At 29.0% G+C, this 19,090-nt stretch overlaps 1 long non-coding RNA gene across 1 annotated transcript; it reads left to right on the top strand.

Annotated features, from left to right (window-relative positions):
* The first annotated feature begins 14,377 nt into the window (after positions 1-14,377).
* Positions 14,378-17,884, top strand: LOC139904813 (uncharacterized). The gene is made up of 2 exons (XR_011779031.1): positions 14,378-14,518; positions 14,577-17,884. It is a non-coding gene; the product is annotated as an uncharacterized lncRNA (long non-coding RNA).
* Positions 17,885-19,090: the final 1,206 nt, after the last annotated feature.

Consider the following 19,090-nt stretch of genomic DNA (forward strand, 5'->3'; position numbering starts at 1 on the left):
GAATGAAAACACTTTTTTTTATGAATATTAAAAAATATATTGAACAATTGAATGTCAAAATGAGATTAACAAATACAAATATTCACTACTTAACTATTACAATGGAACTAATATAATATTTTTCTCTGATCATCCTAGTTCTCCCCTCCCTAATCGATCAAAATTTTAAAGAACATTGAACAAATCTGAACTTTGTAAGGGATATTTCTGTAAATATTACTTTAATTTAATTTAAATATCGTTGTGTATCATTGGCATAAATTAGTATTCAAAAAAGGTATTATGTCTTTTTTTATTCATACGTCGAAAAAAAAAAATTCAAGTTTGTAAAAAAAAATTCCAAAAATTAAATTTATATTATGAAATTTAATTGGATGTGAATAGCTATAAATTTTTGCAAATTTCTCTCTCAAAAACTTGATATTTGTAATTTAATTTTCTAACTTTTTTTTCTATAAAAATTCTTTTATTGGTAACAGCTTTGTATATTTGAAACAAACAATCCTTAATTGAGGAGGGGGAGGCCCCTTCAGCCTTCCCCCTGCGCATTCAAGCAACCCCATGACTGTCGGTGCGTTGTTCGTATTTCTATACAAAAATATCAATTTATACTTGAAAATTATCTACTTATTGTTCTTCCAATTTCTTAATTGGGCCTACAAATTAATCAATCTGTAGATTTTAATCATAAAATATGTTTTCTTAATATATAAAAATAAACCCACAAAAAAATACATCAACAACAAAAATATAAATCAATTATTGTTATTTAACATAAATAAAATATTACATTTTTACCTTAAACGACCATGTTTTTAAAGTAAATATTAGTGTTGGGTCCCGGTTTCGATATATGGGAGAGTAATAATTTTAACTCATTTAGTTTAATTTTGGATTAGACTGATCTTGTAGTAAAAATTCGTCCCGATTCGCAACCACACAAAAGGAGGGGTAAAAACCACATTCTGGATCGAACTATCAATTCAGATCCCTCTAAAACAATCACCTGAAACCGAACCGAATCAAAAATTTGTTTCATGGAACGGGTTTTAAGAATCATAAATGAAAATTCAAAAAAAAAAAAAGAAAAAAAAAGTTGAGTAAAAGTCCTATTCATAGTGTATAAATTAGTAATTATCAGTAACTTTTTAAAGTAACAATAAACTATAATTCACTTTTGAGTAGTTTTTTTATTAATTGTTAAGGCCATTCTAAATACTTTGTACATATGTATGCCTATAGTATGAGGATGCCTCAAAGAGTTTCGAACTAACTTGTTGAAGGAAGAGACAGAGTTGGGAAAAAAGGCAAACCTGTTTGCCAGCCTTTTTTTCTGTCTCTGTGAATTAAAATTAGTGGAAAACTTACATTTAATAGAATTAGAAAATCACTAAAAAGAGTTTTGAAAAGGGATGGTGATAGTTTCTACAAAAATAATTGTAATTATTTTTTGTCAATTCTCTCTCTCTCTCTCTTTCTCTCTTTAGTTTGTTGTTACCCTTCTTTTGAAAAGGAAAAAAACGGAAAAAGGGAACACACAAACAAGAAGAATTGAATTAAAAAATTGTCAATTAATTCAAAAAGGGAGAAGGAGAAGAAAAAAAATCAGCTGCTCAGGCTAATGAATGCTTAGCAGTGTGTGGGTGGAGGAAGGACTGTGTTATTATTACGTAAGGGGATAAGAAGTGTCAACATCAGTAGTAACTAATATAAAAACATTGCAAATTCTGTTTCTATTTGTCTCCCCCCTCCCTTTACAGTCAATGAACTTTTTGGTAAAAAAACAGAATAATAAAAACATACATTTAAAAATTGCATTTTTATATTTAGTATTAGTCATTTGAGGCTAAATAATATATATGTATATAATAATAAAATGCTAAGTGAGTTAAACAGATTCGTAAACCCCGTTAATAGAAAAGAGAGTAAAAAAAGGATCCCTGATTAAATTTAACACACGGAGCCCGGCAGGGGGTCTTTTTTTTTTTCCTTCTCTCTCTTCTTTCCTTCTCTTTTCTTTTTCTTCTTCTACTACTTTTTTCTCTTTCTTTTCTTCGTGTGGGTCTTTTTCGCAATTTTTAATCTTATTTTTTTCTTTCAATATATGTTTTAAAAAAAATCTATTTTTTTTATGTGTGTGTATTATATTGTACATATTATATTCCTCACATCAACAGCAAGATGATAGGTAATGCCATCTGATGAGCTCCACGAGAGTTAGATCGAGCGCTCTCTCTCTTTTTGGATAGTAGACTACTTTGAGGTAGTGTGCGTCAACATAAAACCACTCTGGAATAAGAATTAATAAAAGAAGAACTTCCCAGTTTATTTAAATATTTCATATATACCTACAGAGCAATATTTCATAGACGTATGTTAGTCAAGTATCAGGGGCGTCCCCAGGAGAGGGGCTGGACAGATTTAAGATTTAATATTATTTTTGTTCAAAAAAATGTATTCTTTGAATTTAATTTTTATATTGTTTTTTCTTTGAAAAAGCATAATTTTCTGTAAACAGTTATGAATTTTTGCCAAAAAATTTTAATAGATGTAATTTTTTTCCAAAAAAATTAATTATACGTGAATAACTGTAAATTTTCGAAATTTTTCCGCAAAAAATCAAATTTATTTTAATACTTTTTTCAAAAAAAATAAACTTTTGTGAACAGCTGTTGATTTTTGAAATTTTTTTTCCAAAAATTAAATTTTTTATGAGTAGCTGTAGATTTTTGAAATTTTATTGCAAATAATTTAATATTTGAAATTAAATTTTCGAAACTTTTTGTGAAGAGCTCTGGATTTTTGAGTTTTTCTTCCATAATTATTATTATTATTAATTTTGTTTTTGAATAGCTATGGGTTATCGATGATTTTTTCGAAAAAAACTTAATTTTGTATACAAAAATCCAAAAATTGAGCCCTCTCCCTAAAAATATACTAGAAAAATCCTGCGGACGGTAATGATTATAGGCTTTGAATTTAAATATGTGGGATAAGTTCAGGATTTTAACTATATTTTAGGACCTTTATTGGATTTAAAAGACTTATATTTATATATTGCCTTTTCAAATACAATTTATCAATTATTATTGTGGCTATTAGTTTTGGTTAATTTAATTGCAATTTTGAGGTACAAACAAAGGTTTAATAAGAATTATTTTATGATAGAAATTGAAGATAGTTCATATAAGAAAACCAACTCAATTTTGAGAAATAATATCGTAGCTTACTTCTGTGTTGAGAGACCACTTATATAAAATGTGTCAAAAATATATCCATATATGATGAAAACAATGTAAGTATCTGATTGTACAGACAAAATGTGTTAATTACAAACTAAGTAATTCAACTAAGATGTCTAAGTCCACAATATCGGCATAAAAACAATCTTGTACCAAAATCAAGAGAAGGAGAAATCCTCAATTTGTATTTTTACATAATATGCAGACTAATATTTTAATAGACGTATAGCCTCTGCACTCAAAGATGAGTTGCAATATCAAAGAATGTGGGAGCGTCCACAGGGGGTGGGCTTTAGGGTTGTAGGCCCCCTCCCCAAAAAAACATAATTTTGGATTTTTACTAAAAAGTTTTATATTTGATTTAATATATGAAATTTAATTTTTCATTTGTTTTTTATGCCAAAGTAAATTTTTCAAAAAATTTTATATTTGAAATATAACTTTTTATATTTTTACTAAAAAAACTTAATTTTTTGTTAGTAGTTATGTATTTTTGAAATTTTTCTCTAAAAAAATTTTTTTTTTTTTAAACAGCTGAATTTTTGAATTATTTTTTCTAAAAAAAATTAGTTTTTTGTGAATATCTATTGATTTTTAACTTTTTTTTTTCTAAAAAACGTAATATTTAATTATCTTTTTGTTCTGTTGTACAATTTGACTAAAAAAATCGATAAAAAAGCAAAAATTCCTGAATTTGGTGAGCTACATCCTCTTCGGCCCACATATACAGCAGACCCCACTGCGTATTCAATTTTTGAAAAAATCAGTAGAGCTTTTTTTGTGTTGACGGACACATATAAAATATATGAGTAAGTAAATAAATGTTTCTTATCTATTTCTTGGATAATTTAAAATATTAATTTGTTAAAGTCTTTCGAAAAAAAAAGACTATTAATAAATAATAAAAATCAACTTGACGTAGGTTTTTTTCCATCTTTCATTTTGAAGGTTCATTGAAGCATGAAGTGATATATTATTATTTCTGTTCGTACACTTTGTTATTGTATTACCCCAGTACCCCTCTCCCCCCCTTTCCAGCATTGTGCCCTACATTATGCATTATTTATTAAAAGACGTCACTATTCAGGGGTGTCCCCTACATAATTTTTTCTTTTGCTTTTTACTAGAAAATTGAATACGATATTATTTACACAAACTGAGTTGGTTGTCTTATATGAACTATCTTCAATTTCTATCATAAAATAATTCTTATTAAACCTTTGTCTGCACCTCAAAATTGCAATTAAATTAAACAAAATGATTGCCACAATATTAATTGATAAAATGTATTTAAAAATGCGATATTGTGGCCGATATAAGTCTCTTAAATCAAATGAAGGTACTAAAATATAGTTAAAATCTTTAACTTATCCCATATATTTAAATTCAAAGCCTATAATCATTGCCGTCGCAGGATTTGCCATTATATTTTTGGGGAATATATAATTTTCGAAATTTTTTTCCAAAAAATTTAATTCTTTTGAAATAGCTGTGGAAGTTTTCAATTATTTTTTAACAGCTGTGGATTTCGAAACCCTCCCCCTCAAAAAAAAAATATATATAAACCCCTAATACGAATTCAGTCATAGCTTTTGATACGATTGCCACAAATTACGAGTTTGTATTGAGATCCCAACGAACCGGATTCCGAGCAAACATTTCCATTATCAAAGATGTCCTTATTATGAAAATCCAAATCCAAATTGAGTCTCAAATCTTTGCTCACAAGTCCCAATCCTTGAATATCTTCATCCAGTCCTGAGATTTATTTTGAGTTTATTTGTAGACTATAATTGAATATTATCCATGATCCATAGAGTTAAGCCTTTGAATAGTGTATTAAACACTTTGTTTTCGAGTTGCAAGTCGAGTTGCAAGTCGTAGCTTTTGAGACAAGGTCAAGTAGTCTCAATTCTCAGATTGGTAAATCAAGTCGAGTCTCAAGCCTTTGCTCACAAGTCCATTTCTTTAATATTTTCGTCGACTCCTCAGATTTCTTTGTAGTTAATTTAGAGTCTATAATTACTCCATGGGATTCATGGAGTTAAGGTTGTTTTTGAGTTGAGTATAAAATAGTTTTGGAGTCCAAGTCAAGAAATCTCGATTCTTTGAACGTGAAATCAAGTCAAGTAGCAAGTCTTTACTCTCAAGTTCAAATCTAACTCAAGTTCTTTAATATCTTAATCTAGTCTTTTTATATTTTCATCAAGTCCAGTTTGAGTATTCATATTATTTTTCAGTTTAGTTTTAATTTCATAATAGAAATGAATAGTTCAGAGTGCTGAGACTTAACTTGCGTTCAGTATAAAATATCTTTCGAGTTATTTAAAGTCGAGCCCAAGTCTTAGCTACTGAATACAAGTCAACTAGTCTTTGATTGTGAGATCAAAGACTAGTTACAAATCTAAGTATAATACCTTTAATATTTTAATGGAATCCAGTTCGATCATCAAATTTCTTTTGAGTTTCCTTTAATTCCATAATGAAAATATACGGCTCTTGAGTTCAGTAAAAAATATATATGGAGTCTTTGTCCACTCGTCTCGAGTCCTTGTTTGTGACATATAGTCGAGTTGTCGAGTATCAAGTCCAAGCCTCCCATATCCATCATTGGGTAAGATATGTGAGAGCTAGATTGTTTTAAAGTCATTTCCAATGGGATAAATATATTTGACGAACGAGCTCCATCCAGGAACGAATGAAACTCGCATGTCAAGGTATATATCTGTATCAAACATATACTAGCACAGCAGAAAAATATAAATTTTTTTCCTATGAAAAGGGGAAATAATTATAATAGAACACTACATAACAAAAATATTACAAAAAGTCGTATCGAAATATTATGTTATAATTAAGGGTGATAATTTTGGTAAGAATACAAAAGCGTGCGAGGAGAAGAGAAGAAATACTTATGGCATCATTGATTCAATGATATACATCTTCTTTTATCAAGAACGTTATCATTCCCACCTTTATTATTCAATATTAATATAATATTAGATGCTGATAGTCGATAGAGAACTGAATAAAATGCCTAATATAACGTCACCCTCTCTCTGGATTTCTAAAAATGGAGGCCCAAGAATTTGGAAAATAATTACCGGATAAGAAACAAATGGCTTGTCGGATTTATCAATGTAAATGTGCCTTTAGTCCCCTGTCTAGAATTACACGCCACTCATTATTCTCATCTCATAACGAGAGTATGGATATTCATCTATAAAATCAAGTTAACGATGAATACATCAAGTCAGACTTTAACTTTGATCTCACAAAGATGCTTATTGCATATAATATAACCTTATCGATTGCTAATCATCCTACGTTCAAAAAATTTATGGAGAAATACACGGGTAAATTCATCCCTTCCCGAGGAACCATCATCAAATTAATGGAGGATGTTTGTAATGATGGGGGTTATAGAAATACCCTCATTGTAAATTGTGAAGTTAAGATAATTTTCAGCATGTTTAGAGTCATCCACACCAAATTAAGAAATGGAATTTAACATTAAGTATTCATTTTTTTTTAAATCTAATCATAAAATATGATTCTATTTTAGCTAAAATTATCAAGAATAATGATATACAACTCATTAAATGGAGAAAAAAAAAACAAGTGCTTAAATGGTCGCAACAACGGGAGTAGTAGCTTTTGATGGTTTGCAACTAGTCTGTCTGCCATTAGTTTCTTCATTTAAAGACTTGGGTATGATCATTAGGTTTTCCAATATTACATAGTCAATAAATATTACTTTTTTATCACTTAAGGATTAGCTATGCCCCAACAAATGGTGTTCAAATAACTCATAAAAAGCAAAAACAACTGCTTAAATGGTCACAACAACGGGGGTAGTTACATTGGGTGTAGCATTATAATTAGCAATTGTGCGTATCCTTCATAATAATAGAACCTGTTATACAAGCATAAATAACGGGGGGAAATCTTTTTTGATGCCCTCAATAAGGAGTAATATCGCTGGACATTACTACATAATTAGCTTTTGCACTAAATCTTTACGATGGATTTAATTCTAACAATTTTTTTTAAAGTATATTTATTGTCTAATTTCATGATTTTGACATTTACTTTATTATTAATAATTAATTAGATCTCATCCGTTGAGATATATCTATCATGTGCACAATTGCAACTTCCACATTAGGAAAAAAGGGTGATGATCTTTTTGATTAAATTCCACGTCTGGCTTGTGTTTAGCAACTTAAAGTTATTACATATTTAACTGAATTTTAGTCAGAATAAGAAAATATTATTTATATCTATTTTTTTCAATATTCTGTATTTATAATTTATTGTTATTATTAGTTATATGATTACAATTGTTTAATTTTGTACATTTAACATAAATGTATGATGTTTTATCTTTTAGTATGTAGATTATATTTAATTTAAGCCTTCTTTTTTAAACTTGGAACTTCAAATATATTTCAAACTACTCTACTTTGTCGTTTCATTAGTTATTATTCTGAGAATATGGTTTATAATGAATTACAATTTCATGGAGTGTGACGTTTTCAAATCTACTGTAACGGATAAAAAAACGTCTAAGTCAATTATACGTAGTATATCTTCATTAAACATTTTGCTAATAAATACTTTCGTTATACCTTCAAAAATCATGATAAAGTAGGTAGCTGATAACCACATCAATATTTTAAACAATGATACCATAAGTCCTTCTCCCTCCCTTCCCGTTCTCCTTGCACGCGTTTTTCTCTACATAATTATCAACTTTAGTTATACACACACTGGTCAAACTATCCGTCTCTCCTGGCGCCAACTTGGCTGGCTACGCCTATTTGTACAAGAGTGTGGTCTTATTCTATTTTAACATATGTATACATATAGAAATGTCATACTATATTATGACGTATGCCTGCAAACTATGCATTAATATTAAGCAAGTACATTTGTAATTAAGTACTCTTCTTTTTCCCATTCCTTTTTCCGTTCCTCTCCTCTAAGCAGTTACAACAAAAGTCTCTGAGACTGTGTATAAAAGCTCCTTTTTCCAAGTAGATATACTACGCGTGTAGGGGGGTTTCATTCAAAACATTCATATATGTATTACATAAAAAGCACAATCCCCCAACCCAAAAGATATGAAATTCGTGAATGTATTCAGATGTCATAACAATGCATGAACAAACAAAACAATCAAAAACACCAAGTAATTCACATATTCAAAGCTTTATTAAATAAACAACAATGATACGCTATAAAGCGTAGTTATCGACGTCAGAAATTGCATCATAATTGAGGGCTCATGGATGATATGTGCAATGAATAAATTTTAACAATGACAACAAAAAAAAAAAAATCAGGAAGAAACATAATCAAATGCTATAAAAGTTTAAAAAATGTTCTAAGTTTTTTTATGGAATTCTCCTTGATGCCAAAGAACAGTAGTGATATTTGAATTAAACAAAATTAGTAGATGGTGAAACCCTCTATCAAGTGCCTAGATTTGATAAATTACTTTTACTTTGTCAAAGATGAGGGACAATAAAAGTAGGATAATTAGTGAGGAATGTCTGATGTTTGCAAATGTAATAATTAATTTTTTGTCAACACTATGTAAATAAGAAGAGTAATGACGTAATAATACGTTTTTAATGCATATTATTAGAGCTTGATAGACGACCGATATCAATAAATCTGACGTCACATAAAAATGCTTTAATACTCAAAGCAAAAAGAAAAAAACATAGTACATCAAAGTTAATGCCTAACTTTCAAAGTCTGTATCTCAGTCATTTATTAATATTTTTTCTTACTCTTATAATCAGATTGATATAGGTATATCATTTGATCAAATTAAGGTGTTTTTTATTGGTTTAAAGCCATTAATATACCATAAACCAATCACATAAAGAAGGATAAGTGCATATAAAGTAATAAACATGACCCACTGAGATCTTGAATGAGATAATTAATATTATAATTAGAGTTCACAGCAATTTACTCGCCCAAAGATCGGGTTGGGGATAGCTCTTGTATATTTTTCCTGGTTTATTTGACTATTCTCTCTTCAAATAATATTTGAATTTTTCTCAAAATGTTCCAATCCTAAATCTTAAGTTATTAGTTATATAGATAGCTTATAATGAATACTTTAATTAAGCCTATTTCATGAGTAGGGGCAAAGGATTATCGTGCTTGACAGATACTTGAGACTTCATATATCGAATACCGTCGGTAAAATGACGTACGTATTCAAATAATTATTTATGAATAACATTTAGACTAACAAAATTCATTACATAGATATTAATTCATTCCCTACAAGGGTAAAAAGGTTTTGTGATTGAAAAAGAAGATTGTGTTGTCAGGCTTGCTCTATTATTAGGCGCGCTCTTCTTTTTTGTGTCTATATTCATGCCTTTCCTGACGTCATAAGAATTACTACGCCTTAAAAATTAAAATGAATTAAAAGTTGTCAAAATGAAATAACACTACTTGATTAATTCCACTCCCATCTCTACATATATAGTACATAAATAGCTATCCATCATCATTGTCGAGATCGAGGCCAAGTCTGGACTCATCAATTGGCATCAATTACTATTTACTTAGTTGTGAAGGGAGACCTTCTTTTTCAATTTAATTCCCATTGATTTTCCTCAACACCCTTATCATATTATTTGATGAGTTCCAAATATTATTACACCCTTTCTGGATTTTCCTCTTTTGTACTCTTCATTGTAGATTATGTATTATTTGACGTGTGTGGGACTTCTTGAATTTATATTTAATTAAAGCTCATATTTTTATATTTATATGAATACTAAGATGGCGACTTATTGACCTTCAAAAGGATAACTGCGTAATAAACACCAAGAGAGTGCTAGATTTCAAATTCCATTTTACATTCTACACGACCGGGTAGTACATATTAATCCACAAGATATATTTTGTAGGGATGGAGTTGGCTCAAATATTTAGTCCGGCCCGTTCTATATCTTGGAGATGTCTCTTATCAATTTTACTATTCGTAAAATGACATGATTATCATAGACATCCGCCCATGACGTCATCATTAATCATTTTGTTAAAAGAGTATTAAATACTTTCAGGAGCTTTTACAGGGGGCGGGCTGGAGTGGCTGTAGTACCTCCCCAAAAAAAAAAACCAAAAAAAAAAAATTAAAGAATTTTTCCTATTTACAAGAAAATTTATAATTTATAATTGGAATTTTTTTTTTTTTCAAAAATGTAATATTTGAAATTTAGTTTGATTTTGCAAAAATTTTTATTTTGTTTGAACAACTTTGGATTTTTGAAAAAAATTTCAAAAAATTAATGTTATTGTGAAAAGCTGTGGATTTTAGACATTTTTTTGCAAAAAGAGTAACTTTTTGGAATTTTTTTCCAAAAAATTTAGTATATGAAATTTCCTTCTAACAAAATTAAACTTTTGTAAAGAGCCGTGGGTTTTTAATTTTTTTTCTCAAAATAATTGAATATTTTGAAACTAAAAAAAAAATTAATTTTTGAAATTTTTTTCAAAAAAATTAATTTCTCCAATGTTTTTATAGAAAAATGTATCCCCCCCCTGGCTTCAATTAGGCTTTAAATATGTGTGAATAATGGCGAATATCTATTCTCCTACATGAAATATTTTTATATATATTGTTTTTAATAAGATGTTTTGTTATTACAAATTAGTAAAAAGGAAGTCTTCAACAAGGCTTGTATGCTTTAAAATACATTTCCCTTGTTATTCTTTCTTTGTGTTATCATCATAATTATGACGTGATTCAACTGGGATTTCTACTTTTGAAATACTTTTTGACAAATAAAATACAAAATTATAATTAATTGACTTCATTGACATTTGGTGGAGTTTTACGCCATTGGATTTGAGGCTTCATAAATTTGATTTTTATTAAAGGACCCAAACAGAGAATGGAAGGATTTTAAGTCCCGTAGTAAGGAGCGATACAACCCTAATTGTTTGAATAATAATAATTTATTTATATTCCGGAAAATGAAATCATTTCCAGGAATTGCATGTCGTGAAAGGATTTATTCACGTCGTTGTAGTTTCTAGCAGAGTACAAAAAAACCATCATTATTTTGATTTGTTTTTCTTTTCATAATAAATGTGTTTTTTCCACGTGATAAGAATATTATCAGGGGCGTCCGTAGGATTATTTTAATTATTATTATTTTTTTTTTTCCGGGGGCTTAGTTTTTGGAAAAAAATCAAAAATTAACGATTATTCATGAAGAATTATTTTTTTTGAAAAAAAAATCAAAACTCCATAGCTATTCACAAAAAATTTAATTTTAAGGAAAATTATTTCAAAATACCACAACTATACAATATTTTGAGGAAAAAAATTTCAAAACTACAAAGTTATTCACAAAAAAAAAAAAAAAATTGTGGAAATTTTTGTCAAAAATACAAAGTTATACACAAAAAAAATATGTTTTTTGGAAAAAAATTTCAAAAATCTATAGCTTTATTCAAAAAATATTTTTTTTTTCTCCAAAAACCACAGTTCACAAAAAAAATTATAAAATTAAGTTTCAAATATAATATTAAATATTTTGGAAAAGAATTTCAAATATTACATTTTTGTAGACAAATTTCAATAGTGTATAGCTATTCAGAGACAATTAAATTGTTTGGAAAAAAATTAGTCAAAATACAAATATTAAATATTTTGAAAAAAAAAAATCAAATATTAAATTTTCTATTGAAAATCAAAAAATGATTTTTTTTTTGGGAGGGGGGCACTCCCTCCCCCTGTGGACGGCCCTGATTATGTAACTATATAAAAATCCATTGTATTGGGGGTTCTTTATTATTAATAATTTATGATGAAATAATTCAATGCAAATCTGATCATGTCACCTACTTTTTCTTAGAACGTAAATGTTTTCTATTTTTTTTTTTTTTTAAGAACTCAGCATATAATTTTTATTTATGCAAATACTTTTTATCCAAAATATATTTATCAGTAACCATTGTTCCTAAGGGATTTTATGACTCATTTGAAACATGATTTAACACTATAAACAATATATTATATAAACCAGACATCTCAAGTGTCAAGAATCATGACTGATCAAAGGTCCATCTACACAAACTCCATTATCAGGGGCATCCGCGGGGCGGGGGGTGAGGTGCTTCTTTCTTTTTTTTTTGAAAAATTATGTATATGAAAACCAAAAATTATTGATGCAGTAGAAAAAATGATGTGGAGAAAACGCAAAAAAATTTATATTTTTGAAAATTTGATGTTAAGAATGACTAAGAAAAAATATTTAAGATCTTTATAAGTTCCATACAACCCCACATTTTATACAGGTGTGTAAATTGATGACATGTTTGTGTAAAAGTGGACGGTTCGTCACACTAGCATAGGTCTGGATATTTGCAACCAGGACCTTTAGGTCATATAATTATATTTTCTCTCTTTTGGACCTAGTACATAACTACAATACTCAAAAGCTTTGGTTTCGGACCACAAACCACCAGTTTAGATACACGTGGGCTGCGTGTTCAGATCAAAGTTGCTTTTGGATTGATTTATGAATAGATTTATTGAAGAAGATCCCCCAAATGTTTTTTAGGATATATGTCGAATAAGTCGATTTTCAAATAGGCTCACTAGCTCAAATTTAATTTATGTACAGTGTATATTAAATTAGGGAAATTCGTGTTGTGAATTCATGAGCTCCCAGTCTAAATATAAAAGACGAATTGGTCTAACATAAAGTTATAAATCAGGTGGTCAAATGCCCTGCTAACTTGAAAATATTTATTTGGCTATGAGAAAACTCCCCTGGATGTCACTTTTTATTTATTTAATCATTTTCCCCCGTCACACAGATAATTTTTTTCTTTCCATCACAGAATTAGTTAGAATCACAAGTTAGTTCAATTATTAGGGTGCATTTATGGAGGTTTCACAATTAGTTATAGAGTAATATTTACGTATACCCAACGCCTTTAGCAGACAAAATAAGTTATCACGTAGCCAACTATATTTGGACAAATACTTATCACCTGGTCTTGTTTTTGCCACTTGATTTATAGCTTTGATGTAACCGAGGCCTAATGACTATATAAAAAAGTCCCAGGTCAGAATGTAAAAGAGGACAGTTGGTCATGACTCGGTCTGCTATAGGTCCTAAATTTGGGAATCAAAACAGGCCCGTTCCATGTCCCGTCCTGTACAGTCCCTTTTATCAGTTCTTGGAAAGCGTCTCAAATTTTAGAACGTACTCTAGAATGTATCATTTTTATTGGTACTTTAAAAGTACTTTAGTCTATCAATTGAATTTGTTTAATAAAACTTTAAGTATCTTTCATGCACAAGAATATTTATTTGCCATTATTTTCAAATTAGGTTTAATTGAAGTATTAATTATTCTTTTAAATATTGGATCCTTGATCGTCCAGATTGATTGATTATGTCATCACTGAGGGGTATCTACCTCTTTTTGCAAATATTGTTCTATGGACGACTTTTACGTCGGATTCGGAGACGTCCTTAAAATTTCGGACGAGACTTCAAATGTTGTAAGCCGTTCCATCCATAAAAGACACAGAGTAGTAAACGATCCCCCACCATAATATTTCCCTGTAGAGTGTCTATAATCATGGACAAATTTAATCGGACTGTTTACTCCGATAGTATAAATCTCTTTATTACTTGAGTTAAATGTAATAACATTTCGAATATGGGGGAAACATTGATTGAGTGTAATTATACTCATATCTATATTACGTAACATCGTTAGTGTAGGATTTATCGCCCCAGTCTAAGTAGATTATTCATCAAGTTGATATTATAAACATATAAATATAAAACAATTTAACATATTACGGAAATATTTTGATTATGATAAACTTAACTCAACCTCTTCTCTTAATTATTATCAACCACTACAGGTCATTTGAATACCTGCCTATATTCTATTAAATACATACATATGCCGATGTTCTATATATATTTCAAAGTTGTACAGTCATTATGAAGAACCCTGTCATAAATTTAGCTTGATCCTCATTCACAACTATACACACATGTACTTTTGTATTTAAATACAAGACATAAAAAAATATTAGGACACTTGTGTTGAAAAGTAAATGAACTTATCCGTCACTCTACGTGTTCATAAGATATTATTTATGTATATTATTAATAATAATAATGAATATCTAGGTAATAGAGATGAGAAAATTGGTGGAATCATGATGGGCGTAGAAACTATACTTGATAAAATGTCAATAAGGTTAGTTACGTTCACGACATATCATTATAATTATAGGAATCTTTTTGTCTGCTCATAGCGTCTGAATATAGGAGTGCAAATGTTGAGCAAGTTTTTTTCAAATACACACGCCTCGGGATTCTAACAATTTTCCCGATAGGACTCCTTGTCTGCCTATAACATATGATTTTTGGAAATAAAGAGGAATTATTATGAATAAAGGCATGTATTTTTGACAGGCTATCAGCATACATTTAAAAAACATATATATTCCATCGATTTTCACATATCTAAATTCATACATGCGAGTAAGTCTAGAGTAGACAAGAGCTTGTCAACAATCATGACCAAAGCAACAGTTATATGTCTAAGATATAATGATATATCATCAGTCTGGAAATTTCCATCAAGGCCTTTATGTTATTTAATTATGATTTATCCTTCTAAGACCTCAGACCCAACTACAGCACAAAGAAGGTTCAGATTTGGACAGGTTGCCACAAGGTGAATAGTCTGTGAGTATAATATAGTACTAAAAAGGCGTAACTACAGTTACAATTTGATGATATCAAACGTGCTAAACAATCCCAGTTTTTTCATGATTGAGATTACGACATAATATAAGACTTCTATTCACGCTATATTTAGAATGTATTAGGTCTCTATTTGTTGTCTAAGTTACAGAATAACACAAATCCCATCGGTATCTGCAAGGGGCGGGATGTAGAGGCTGTACCCTACCCCCCTCTAACATCTAAATTTCAATTAAATAATTATACAGGATTTTTGAAAAAAAAAAAAAAATAATAATTGATTTTTTTTGTGAATAGCTATGGATTTTTGAAAAAAAAAATTATTTTTTCGAATTTTTATTCCAAAAAAAATTAATTTCTGAAATTAAAAAAATAATTTTTTTCTTATTTGGAATTTTTTTCTAAAAGCACTAAAAACTAAACCCCACCCCCAAATATATATATATATATATAATCCTGCAAGCACTTCTGAATCCTCTATAAGCGTGACTAGGTCTACCCAGGGGTAGGCATCACAAAGGCTCTCCTTCATATAAAAAAGTTTCTTAAATTTTTTTAGTTCCAATAGCTCACATTCAATAATAGCAACATTAATTAAACCAATTGGGAAAATTGTGGTTACTTCTGATGCCTCAAAATGAATTGGATGTCAATTTTTGTGGTCCGAATGTGCATCAAATGAAACAGAGGATCACCGGTTTTTCTCTATTTGGATTTTATGTTCTTCATGAGAAGGCCGTATGTGGTCCCCAGCCGCCCGTTTTCCAACTTTGGTCTAGATCCTGTGTGCAGCTGATAGTGGGAGCTAGCGAATTTTTAAAAGCCCCAGATTTTTAAAATGTCCCAATCAATAGATTTTGAGTAAATTTTGAACACAATACATGCGAAACATCGATTCCAATGCCAATAAAATCATTTTAAACATTTTAGTGCATCCTGATTTATAATAAGTAATATTAATTTATGAAGCTTGAAACTAATTAATAAGTTTCATTCACAAATTTCAAACGTTTTCTATAGTATGGGGTGAGCATTGAAATCATAACACTTACTTGTTACTGAGATTTTTACCCGTCCTCTTTTTACGCTGATTTTATGCGTTTAATTAAGATCCTTAATATTTTTTCTGCGTATCTTATCTAAAATTCAAAATGTATTTCTGAAGAAAGCATACATCCAAATTTAATAACTTTTCGGTTAAATTTATAAACCGATAATCTACAATGAACTGGTACAGTATCTACTTTTTCGTAAGCTCAAATATGACCACCCCAATATTTGGGTCTAACAGCACACCATTTTTTCATGATCAATTAAATTTCAAATATTAAATTTTTGGATTTTTTTTTCAAAATTAATTTTCATATATAAAATTTTTTGTAATAAAATTTCAAAATTCATAGATTTTAGATAAGAAATTAAACTATTTAAAAAATTAAATTTCAAATATTAAATTTTGAGGAGAAAAATTTCAAAAATTGTGGGTCTTCACAAAAAGTTACTTTTTATAAAAAAAAAATTATATAATTTTTTTCTAGTAAAAAGCAAAAAGTCCTTAATTAGGGGAATAACAGCCCCTTCAGCCCACCCCGAACGGATGCCTCGAATATAGTTGATTTATTAACATCATTATGGGCTTTGTAGAATTGAAATTTGACTTTGATGTTTTTTTTTGATTCTTAGGAAAAATTTGAAAACCTTTTAACAAGAAAATGTATTATATAATATGTTTTAGTAAAGCCTGAAATCGTGTCTTGATCTTGAAAGGGAATTTGAGTCCATTATTCTTAGTATATAAAAAGAATAGCAATTTATCACTCTTTAATTAATCAACACAGTCCATAAAGAGTTATTATGTCACTTGAATGATTTATGACGCCTTACTTGGAAAATAGATAACTTTACTAGTGTTAGGTTAATTCTGGAAATCCTGGACCGGTTTGAAACCGTTTGAGTTTTTGTTAGATGGAACTATTTAATTCCAACCTTTGAAGATAAATTTAGTTTGGACCGGTCACATAGAAATAATTCGGTCTAGATCAGTCTTATACCCAAAAAAAATATCGGTCCTGATCTCTTGATTTTGGATTTTTGAAATATTTTTACAAAACATTTCAATTTCTCGATATTTTATTTATTCCAAAAACCAAGTCTATTTAACGTCTGGGAAGATGCACGGCGCTAGTATCGTGGCAAAACTAAATAGGATTTTATACGATAGTTATGACATAAACCATAGACCAAGCTCAAATATCATAAGAAAGTGATTTTACATGAATTCAAATTCCTATTAGGGGCTTAAATTTGAGATTATGTCAGTGGGGAGTTTTGATATTCTCGTAGATCAAAAAGTCATTTAATAACTGTTTCTTTTTTTCTGTACATAGATGCCGTTGAGAACCACTGACGTGTTTTTCCAAATAGGAAGGAAATCGTCCCCAATTCCGTGAGACAGAAAAAATAAAATCAATCCACGGTAAAATCCCTAACAACCAAAAAAAAAACCCCCAAAAAAGCGGTTTCGAGCTGAGTCTCAACACTATTAAATACATTATTTTTCCGGGTAATCATGGACAATTAATATTATTAGAGAATGTACCTATCTTGTATGTACATACAATTTCGGTATTAAATCTATCTGTATTTCTTTTCATGGAGCCAAGAAATTTAAGACGCAAAAGAACATTATCAATGTAATATGTATGCTTCTAAAGAAACAGGAGGAGCCAAAAAATAACAACAACAACAACAACGTATCTTCTACAATATAATATGTGTTAACGATTGTATTTAGAGAGAATGTAATATCTACTCAGTCTAATACTACAACAATAAGAAGCGCTGGAAGCAGAAGTGAGACTTGTCAGTTATTATTATTACATGGGAAAGGTGGATATTCAGTATGCTATGTAGACTACACATAGCCTATGTGTAGTCTAAGTTACCCTTAAGACACTCAACTAGCCAATAATAGTGGTTAGTTCTTCCTTTTCTTCATTCTTCTTTTCTGCCCCCCTCCCTCCCTTTCTTCTTCTTTTCTGTTTTACGGACTACCACTAGAAGAACAATACTGATATGGGAAAGGCCAACAGGTTTGTTAGCCTGCCTTGTATTGTATGCTTTTTTTTTGTATGGCAAGAGTGGATCAAGTCAAATTATATTTTGTAATACTGGGACGTCTGCAGGATGATATTAGTTGGGGAGGGGGGGTGAAATGTTTTTGTAATTTTTTTGAAAAAACGTTGGAATTAAATTTTTTGGGTAAAAATTCAAAATCCACAGATCTTTCCAAAAAATTAAATTTTTTGAAAAAAAATCAAAAATTAAACTTAAATCATTTAATTATATTGGAAAAAATATTCAAAAATCTACGACTACTCTCAAAGAATAAAGTTTTTAATGTAAAAATTTCAAAAAATCATAGCTATTCATACAATATTATATTTTTTGGGAAAAAAAAAACTAAAAAAATTAACAGGTATTCTCAAAAATATTATATTTTTTGAAAAAAAATTTAAAAAAATCAATTTCAAATATTATTTATATTGTAAAAATTTTTTTTTAATCTACAACTAGTATCAAAGAATTAAATTTTTGGGGAAAAAAATTCAGAGCTATGCATGAAATATTATATTTTTTGGAAATTTTTTTAAAAAAAAATTCACAGGTATTCACAAAAATATTATATTTTTTGAAAAAAAATTAAATAATTCAATTTCAAATATTAATTCTTTTGTGGAAAGTTTTTAAAATCTACAACTAGTCTCAAAGAATACAGTTTTTTGGAAAAAATTCAGAGCTATTCATGAAATATTATATTTTTTTCTTAAATTGAATTAAATATATATATATATAATATAATTAAACCATGGAGTTCAAATAAAGCCTCGAGTCAAGGTTTCGTGTCTCCCACAATAATTGACCATTGTATCTTAAATTATACATGCATTATTATAATAAATCATCAATGCGTTAACACACTTTTTTCTCTTTATTTGGATATTAAACAAAGGAAAAATTAAGGACTAAAATAATTTTAGAGTATGAGCTAAGCGTGCTT

This window comes from Lepeophtheirus salmonis, chromosome 2 (genome assembly GCF_016086655.4).
Source record: "Lepeophtheirus salmonis chromosome 2, UVic_Lsal_1.4, whole genome shotgun sequence".
NCBI classification, from domain to species: Eukaryota; Metazoa; Arthropoda; class Copepoda; order Siphonostomatoida; family Caligidae; genus Lepeophtheirus; species Lepeophtheirus salmonis.